A 6,923-nucleotide genomic window follows, 5' to 3' on the forward strand; every position below is an offset into this window, starting at 1 on the left:
GCGTGGAAGCAGTTGCTCTTAGATCACCAGTCACACGCGTGGCATTTTAAGACACTGGACAGGAAATCCACGCTCCGATCAGACTCAGGGTCAGTAAATTCCAATGACACAATATCAGATCCTCAGGGCTGGTGGTCTTGTGGAGGCCCCAGTTTAAAAATAAGTCATTCCTAACAGATCCTACAGGCTGAAACATGGAAACCTTTTTTCCACCAGGGGAAGGGATGGCTGTTTAACTTTCCCTGAAGGAAAATGGTAGGAGAATCCTCTTCTCCTCACTGACTGTCCTTTCCTGGAAGAGGAAATGGCTGGTTCTGTTGAAGTTCATTCCCTTCTGTATTAATTCTGAGAGCAGCAACGTCTTCCCCTACATTTAGGATTTTTTTTCTCCTAACTAAAGAAATGAACTCAGGTTAATCATCTCTGGCTCCTGCGATGGTGATTCAAGATAAAAGATCTCACCTCTGCAGGCACGTCCGATCTTTGCGTCCCCTGGATCAACTCAGAGAAATTCACGGTAAAAGAGATGATTCCAAGACTCTTTTTAGAAGCAGCACGTCAACCAACCGTCAGTGAGGACAGGACATAAACCTTGGTCACCAACCTCACAAATGTCAGGGAAAAACATCTGAATAAAAGCAAACGCGTTTTCCCTCAACACCTGAGCAGTGGAATTACGTCTTCCCTGCATAGTAACAACTAATGTCCCTTTCCCATGTTCACAGTCAAATTCAGGAGATATTTTTAGATATTCATGTTGTGGTTTCGTAATATCTGCGGTTGTGTTCGATTGAAGAGTGTTTCTCCCAAAATTCATGTCCACCCAACGTCTGAACCGAGTCTGATTTGGAAATAGGAACTTTAGAACCTGCAGAATTTTCACCTCTGACCAATTAAGAGAATATGTTTCTGTTGTTTTAAGACACCCAGCGTGGGGCAATTTTTTTTATCGTAATGCAAGGAAACAAATACTGCATTTTTACCCTAATGTAAGTTAAAATACTTTGAAGTTCAGATAATACATACATCTTCACTGGCCTGAAGCTATTTAAAAGGACACAAAAATAGTAGCTTCCAAGGATAGCTGTTTACTGCATAGGACCATCTGTGTTTCTGCTCCTATAAAGTCCTGGCACATAGTGGGATATGGTGCAAGCATAAACCACCCAGGACGTTGAACACAAGGCAAAATGATGATTAGGGGACAGGATTCTGCCCACCACATGCTTCAGCCTGCAGGAGTGGGGTGGCAGTGCCCCCAGGTACTGGTCTGGGCACCTCTGCAAAAGGTTTTTCTTGACAATGAATGCACCCTGTGTAATTTTAATTTACTAGCTGAGATCGAATCAAGCTAAGTAATAATTACAATAAGTGGCCTCTGCCATGCCTTAGGGCTTTTCCAAATATTTAAGTTTGTAGTTCGAAGCTCTTGCATCTAGTACGGAGGTTGCCAACCTTGGCACTCTTGACATTTGGGGTCAGATAACTCCTCACTTTGGCGGACCATTCAGTGGACAGTAGGAAGTTTAATGGCACCCCTAGCTCCATCCAAAGAGTCCAGAAGTCCCTCTCACCTCTAGTCGTGACAACCGAAGATGTGCCCAGATGTTGTCCCATGTCCACTGGTGTGGGCGGCAAATGGAATCTCTCCTGGTTCAGAGCCCCTGCTTTAAACAAGATGGGGTTCAGGAATGGGCTGAGGCAGAAAATGACCGAGTGTGTTTCTTCAGTTTCTCACATGTCAAGTGAAACTTAAGAAATATAAAAAATTAAAACCTTGAGCAAGGTTATGTGTCCATTCAGAGCTGCTGCAACAAAATGCTACAGAATGGGCACAGCTTAAACTTGGAAACGGTTCCTCTCTCGGCTCTGGAGGCCAGAAGTTTGAGATCAAGGTGCATCCAGGACTGGTTCCTTCTGGAGCCCCCGGGAGAGAATCTGTTCCATGCCTCTTCTGGCTTCTGGACAAATTTCACCGGCATCTTTGACGATCCTTGGACTGGTCAATGCATCACACAGACCTCTGCCTCCACCTTCATGTGGCTGACTCTTTGGGCACAAGTCTCTGAATCCAAATGGCTCCTTCTTAGAAGGACACATGTCTTATTGGATTTGTGTCCATCTAATGACTTCATGACAGCTGGAAAGATGTTACTTCCAAACCCAGTCTGAGGTGATGGGCATTAGGACTGCAACGCGTGCATTTTGGAGAGACCCGAGTCAACCCATAAAAATGGAATATTATTCAGCCATAAGAAGAAAACAAATCCTACCATTTGCAACAACGTGGATGGAGCTAGAGGGTATTATGCTCAGTGAAATAAACCAGGTGGAGAAAGACAAGTACCAAATGATCTCACTCATCTGTGGAGCATAAGAACAAAGCAAAAACTGAAGGAACAAAACAGCAGCAGAATCACAGAACCCAAGAATGGACTAACAGTTACCAAAGGGAAAGGGACTGGGGAGGATGGGTGGTAAGGGAGGGATAAGGCAGAAAAGGGGCATTACGATTAGCACACATGATGTAGGGGGGGCACGGGGAGGGCTGTGCAACACAGAGAAGACAAGTAGTGACTCTATAGCATCTCACTACACTGATGGACAGTGACTGTAATGGGGCATGTGGGGGGGACTTGATAATAGGGGGAGTCTAGTAACCATAATGTTGTTCAACTAATTGCACGTTAACAATATCAAAATAAAAAATAAATAAATAAATAAAGTAAATGTGTTTTCCTTCAAAAAGAAAAGTAGGTAATTATGCCAAGTGATGGAACAGTACATGTCACAATATTCCCTTTCTGGCGTGGTGCTTATTCCTTGCTGTAGGGGTTCTGCTAGAGTGAACATGTAGAAACTGCTGTTTCCATCTCTGGCTGGGGACGGAACTCAGGGACAGCTCTGTGGTTCCACAGGCAGCTCTGTGAACATATCAGAGCTAGCAGTCCAAACAATGTTTCTCTTGAGGCAAACATGATTGTTTTGCCATGTCCTCATGATCTTGCACACTCAATGCTCTTTATGGAATGTCTACCCTTGAAAGACACATCAGAGAAAAGCTTACAAGATTCCTCATTCAAAAAACAAAGGTTGGGACTTTCCATAAATGGACTTCTTTCTATCAAATGGGAGAATAATTAATAGCCGTCTCAAATGGAATAAAAATGGTCATTCTAAGTTGAATTTTCTGTCAACACCAGTCTGACATCTTTCACTATGTTGCTTTCTCATTTTCCGTTCTTTTATACATCTCTGTTTCATTCTCTGGTTGTGAAGAAAAGATGGACACAAAAATCTTAACAGTATCTCCTCTGCTAATAATCACCCCCAGAAACCAACTTAAACATTCAAACATAATTATATTTATAGGTATTTGCTTAAAAAAATGTCCACTTTCCCTCAGGTTGTGTACCCAAATGTCACATCAAATGGGCAATGTGGGGTGATACCTAGCAGGCCCTCATAAGTGCAACCTCAGTCCAGGACTTACAGAAAACTTCACCCACCAGCTGTGCAGCTCTTTAAGGGACTCTTCCAGCCCAATTTGGCTCAAGCTCTGGTCTCTGCTACGTGGGGGCCACCATAACTTCCTCTCCTACCTGACTTCTCACCACCAAAGACCATGTACTCATAGATCCTAGAATGTCGTGACCATTTCTGTTGGTCTCCCCACCAAAGAGCCTTGCTTGGCCCCCAAATTACCTCCACCCTCACACTTGTGCCTCATGTCTCTCCCCTAAGAGCCACGTCTGCTCTGCAGCCACAAAGCGCTCCTGTAGAAACGAGAAGAATGGCTTCCCCACCCAACTTAGTCCTGGCCTGTGTATCTACATTACATGAGAAAATTCGACTCTATATGATTATTACTGGTGTGAATAAGAAAACATATTCACAGAGAGAGAAAAAAATGAACCTCGTGTCTTCATCCAAGTTCAGTCCTGTCCAGGGATTCAGTTCAGAACTAACCACATCAATCCAGCTGATGAGACGGGGCCACAAGAAATGGCAATGGAATTGTCAGAGGGACAGGCAGCACCTACCTGGAAGAATCCCAGGAGAAGCTCACGTGGGGCCTCGGTCCTTTGTCGTCGTCTTCCTTGTAACTAGTCCAGGCAGTGAAACTCCCACTATTGGAAACAAGTACACCTGTGAAATTGGATAGTCATTCAGGGGCCACCACAACCATTCGTAAGAATGTGTTTGCAATACTGTGTCGGTCATTGGTCAGAGACCTCAACAATGAGATCACGGCATGTGTGCAGTGGGACATGAGGAAGGAAAGAAAACATTTGCAGAATACAGAAGACTATGTCAGTAGCACGTGCACAGTGAGCATATCAGCCAGGCAGAGAGAGGCCAGAAGGTTTTCATTTGGGGGTGCAGCATGATTACTCTAGAGAGAGCTACAGAAACCCCCCAAAACAAGCTTGACCCACTCTCTTCTCAGGTTTTGCCAAGAGCTGACTTTGCCAGGAAATCTCGAGCCTGAGAGCCAGCAAATCATTCTTGGACCAGAGGCTGATGTGGAAAACCCCACATTTCAAAATCTTGTTGTAATAAAAAAATCTGGAATAAGATGTTCCCCACTCACTATCTTGATCGTTGACTATTCCTACCCTGGCCTGAGATGATCATGGTGATCAGGATCCACTGTGCTGGGTATCGATTGTTTTCCCTGGACAGAGACGATCATGACCGACACCGATGGCCATACATTATTTTCCCTGGAGTCATAAAATCATCTCTCACAATCTAGGGTCACAGATTTTTCCCCTATTACTGCTCATCTTAAGGTCACCCTTGATTTTAGAGACAGAATTGTATGCAAATGACCCAGTAAGTACATAACCTACTTTTTGTGTAGGAAAATCTCCTACAAATCTTCGAATAGGTGGTTGTCATCATCGAGAATTAAACTGAGCATCTCTGTGTATTTATGTTTTTGGAGATTGTACTGTGGGCAAGATACACGTATGACTTGGAAATAAAGAACGGCAAAAGGGAACATGAAAACCACAAAAATCTCAGAACAGAAAGAGATAGAGATCTGCCCTTAAGGACACAGTGACTCCTAGAACACAGCCAAGCTTGAATGCAAGGTACAAACATATCCAGAAAGAGAGGAAGTGTCAACCAAAGAAACAGAAGAGAAGAAAGCCGTAGGGGTGAGCTGGTGGTTCCTACATAATCCTGCCTGCAGGAGGGAACCCAAGCCCCCAGCCAAGGTGCAGCGTATGCTTCCAAGGAAGTACATGCTTTTCTATAGAGAGCGACTCTAATCGTGCTGCACCTTGACATCAGGAAACATTCAAATCACTTCACTGTTGTGACCCCGGAACACAAAATGATCTCTCAGATTGTCACGCTGCCTCTGAAGTACATTTCCTAGTTGGAGAAAATGGGCAGATTCGGCGGATACTTGACAGTGACATTTAAAATGCTGACTACATTCATTGAGTACATTAATTTTAGCAAGTGCATAAACTAGCGTTTTGATTGGCGTGCTACCAAATGCAATTCAGCAGAGGGCTACATCTTGGGGTGCAGCAAAGCCTCTAAGAACACAGCGTTTCTGGGTCATCGGGAATAGGCTTAGCCACTGATAACTAACTCATCACGCCCCTTCTCTGGATGTTTGTGGGCTGCCTCATCCAAAAGTCGTATTTCAAATGCCTACATTCCTTGGTCAACCCAAAGAGGGTCAGTTGCTGGTAGAAACCGCGAGGGTCGCCAGCAAGGGAGCAGATTTGCATCTTGTGACTCCATTCAAGCTACTGAAGATGCATAGAAACGCCGTCTAGCAAACAGACCCTTTAAAAGTGCATCTTCTCCAAGAGCCTTCCAGTATTCTTTTATTGATGTTCTATACAAAGTAGCAACGTGATTAGGTAGAAATGCCTATTTTTACTTCATGAAAAATGATTCTCTGAGATGAGGGCAGATTGGTGAGAAAAAAAAAGAAAATCAGAAAAATAACATCTACTTGGCAGGCATATGAAATATCCCTCTATTTTCCTATCCTCCGTAATTACTTTGGAATGGAGGCATCAGCTAACGAAGATAACACGGACAGTCATATTTTGTGGAAAGAATGAGGTCAGGCAACAAGGTAACTGGGGTCAAGACAAAGTCAGAGGAGTAAAAAAAAAAGCAGTCCCTGAAATGTGGAAGATATTAGACCGTTTTTCACGCCTTGTAATCACTAGTGATGGAGATAGTACTCTCAGCTCAGAGCAGAGACTGAACCATAACTCTGACTAATTTATTTATTGCCAGCAGGCTTGATTCTGGGAATGAAAACCCCTCAGGGGCACATTTGAAATTCCTAGTCCTTCACACGTCAGTCATTACTGATCACGGACCACTTGGCATCTTGCGGTTTGAAAGCGTCACTTGATTTCCCAAACTGGATCTCATAATTCTATTAGATTTGCTCCGTTGACTATGCAGTTAGGAAAGGTTACTTCTTTTCCCTTCTTAAAATTTAAACCTGCTTCGCTCTGCATATTCTTCTTGTCACAACGTGTAGATTTTCTTTATAACATTTGGCCATTTCTCATTAAAGAGATGTGTGTAGTAGACTTTCTGCTGTGTAAGAGCGCACGTTGCTTTTCCTCCTTACTTACCCTGGAGGAACAACTAGTTCCTCCAACATTTCTCAAAAATGAATCATCCTTTCTGATGTTTGAGTGAAAATTCACCTTGAGTAACCGCTGGAAGTGCAACATCTTGCTCCCAAGATTTTATTTGAAACACAGAATAGAAAGGGGAAGGGGAGAATCTCTCTGCATTGCCCTCTCCTCAAAAAAAAAAAGAAAAAAAGTTGGGAAAATTATCTAGCTCTTCAGATAATTTCATAAGGAACATTCAAGGCGATTCAGTTCAACCTTGTTTTAAAGCTCAAACTTCCTTCCATCCTA

General features: G+C 43.4%; 1 long non-coding RNA gene across 1 annotated transcript; it reads left to right on the plus strand.

The window, feature by feature from the left end:
- The first annotated feature begins 285 nt into the window (after positions 1-285).
- Positions 286-6,497, plus strand: LOC130682108 (uncharacterized). Its single transcript, XR_008995403.1, has 2 exons — positions 286-517; positions 6,283-6,497. It is a non-coding gene; the product is annotated as an uncharacterized LOC130682108 (long non-coding RNA).
- The last annotated feature ends 426 nt before the right edge of the window (positions 6,498-6,923 follow it).

This window comes from Manis pentadactyla, chromosome Y, assembly GCF_030020395.1.
Source record: "Manis pentadactyla isolate mManPen7 chromosome Y, mManPen7.hap1, whole genome shotgun sequence".
Classification (NCBI taxonomy): domain Eukaryota; kingdom Metazoa; phylum Chordata; class Mammalia; order Pholidota; family Manidae; genus Manis; species Manis pentadactyla.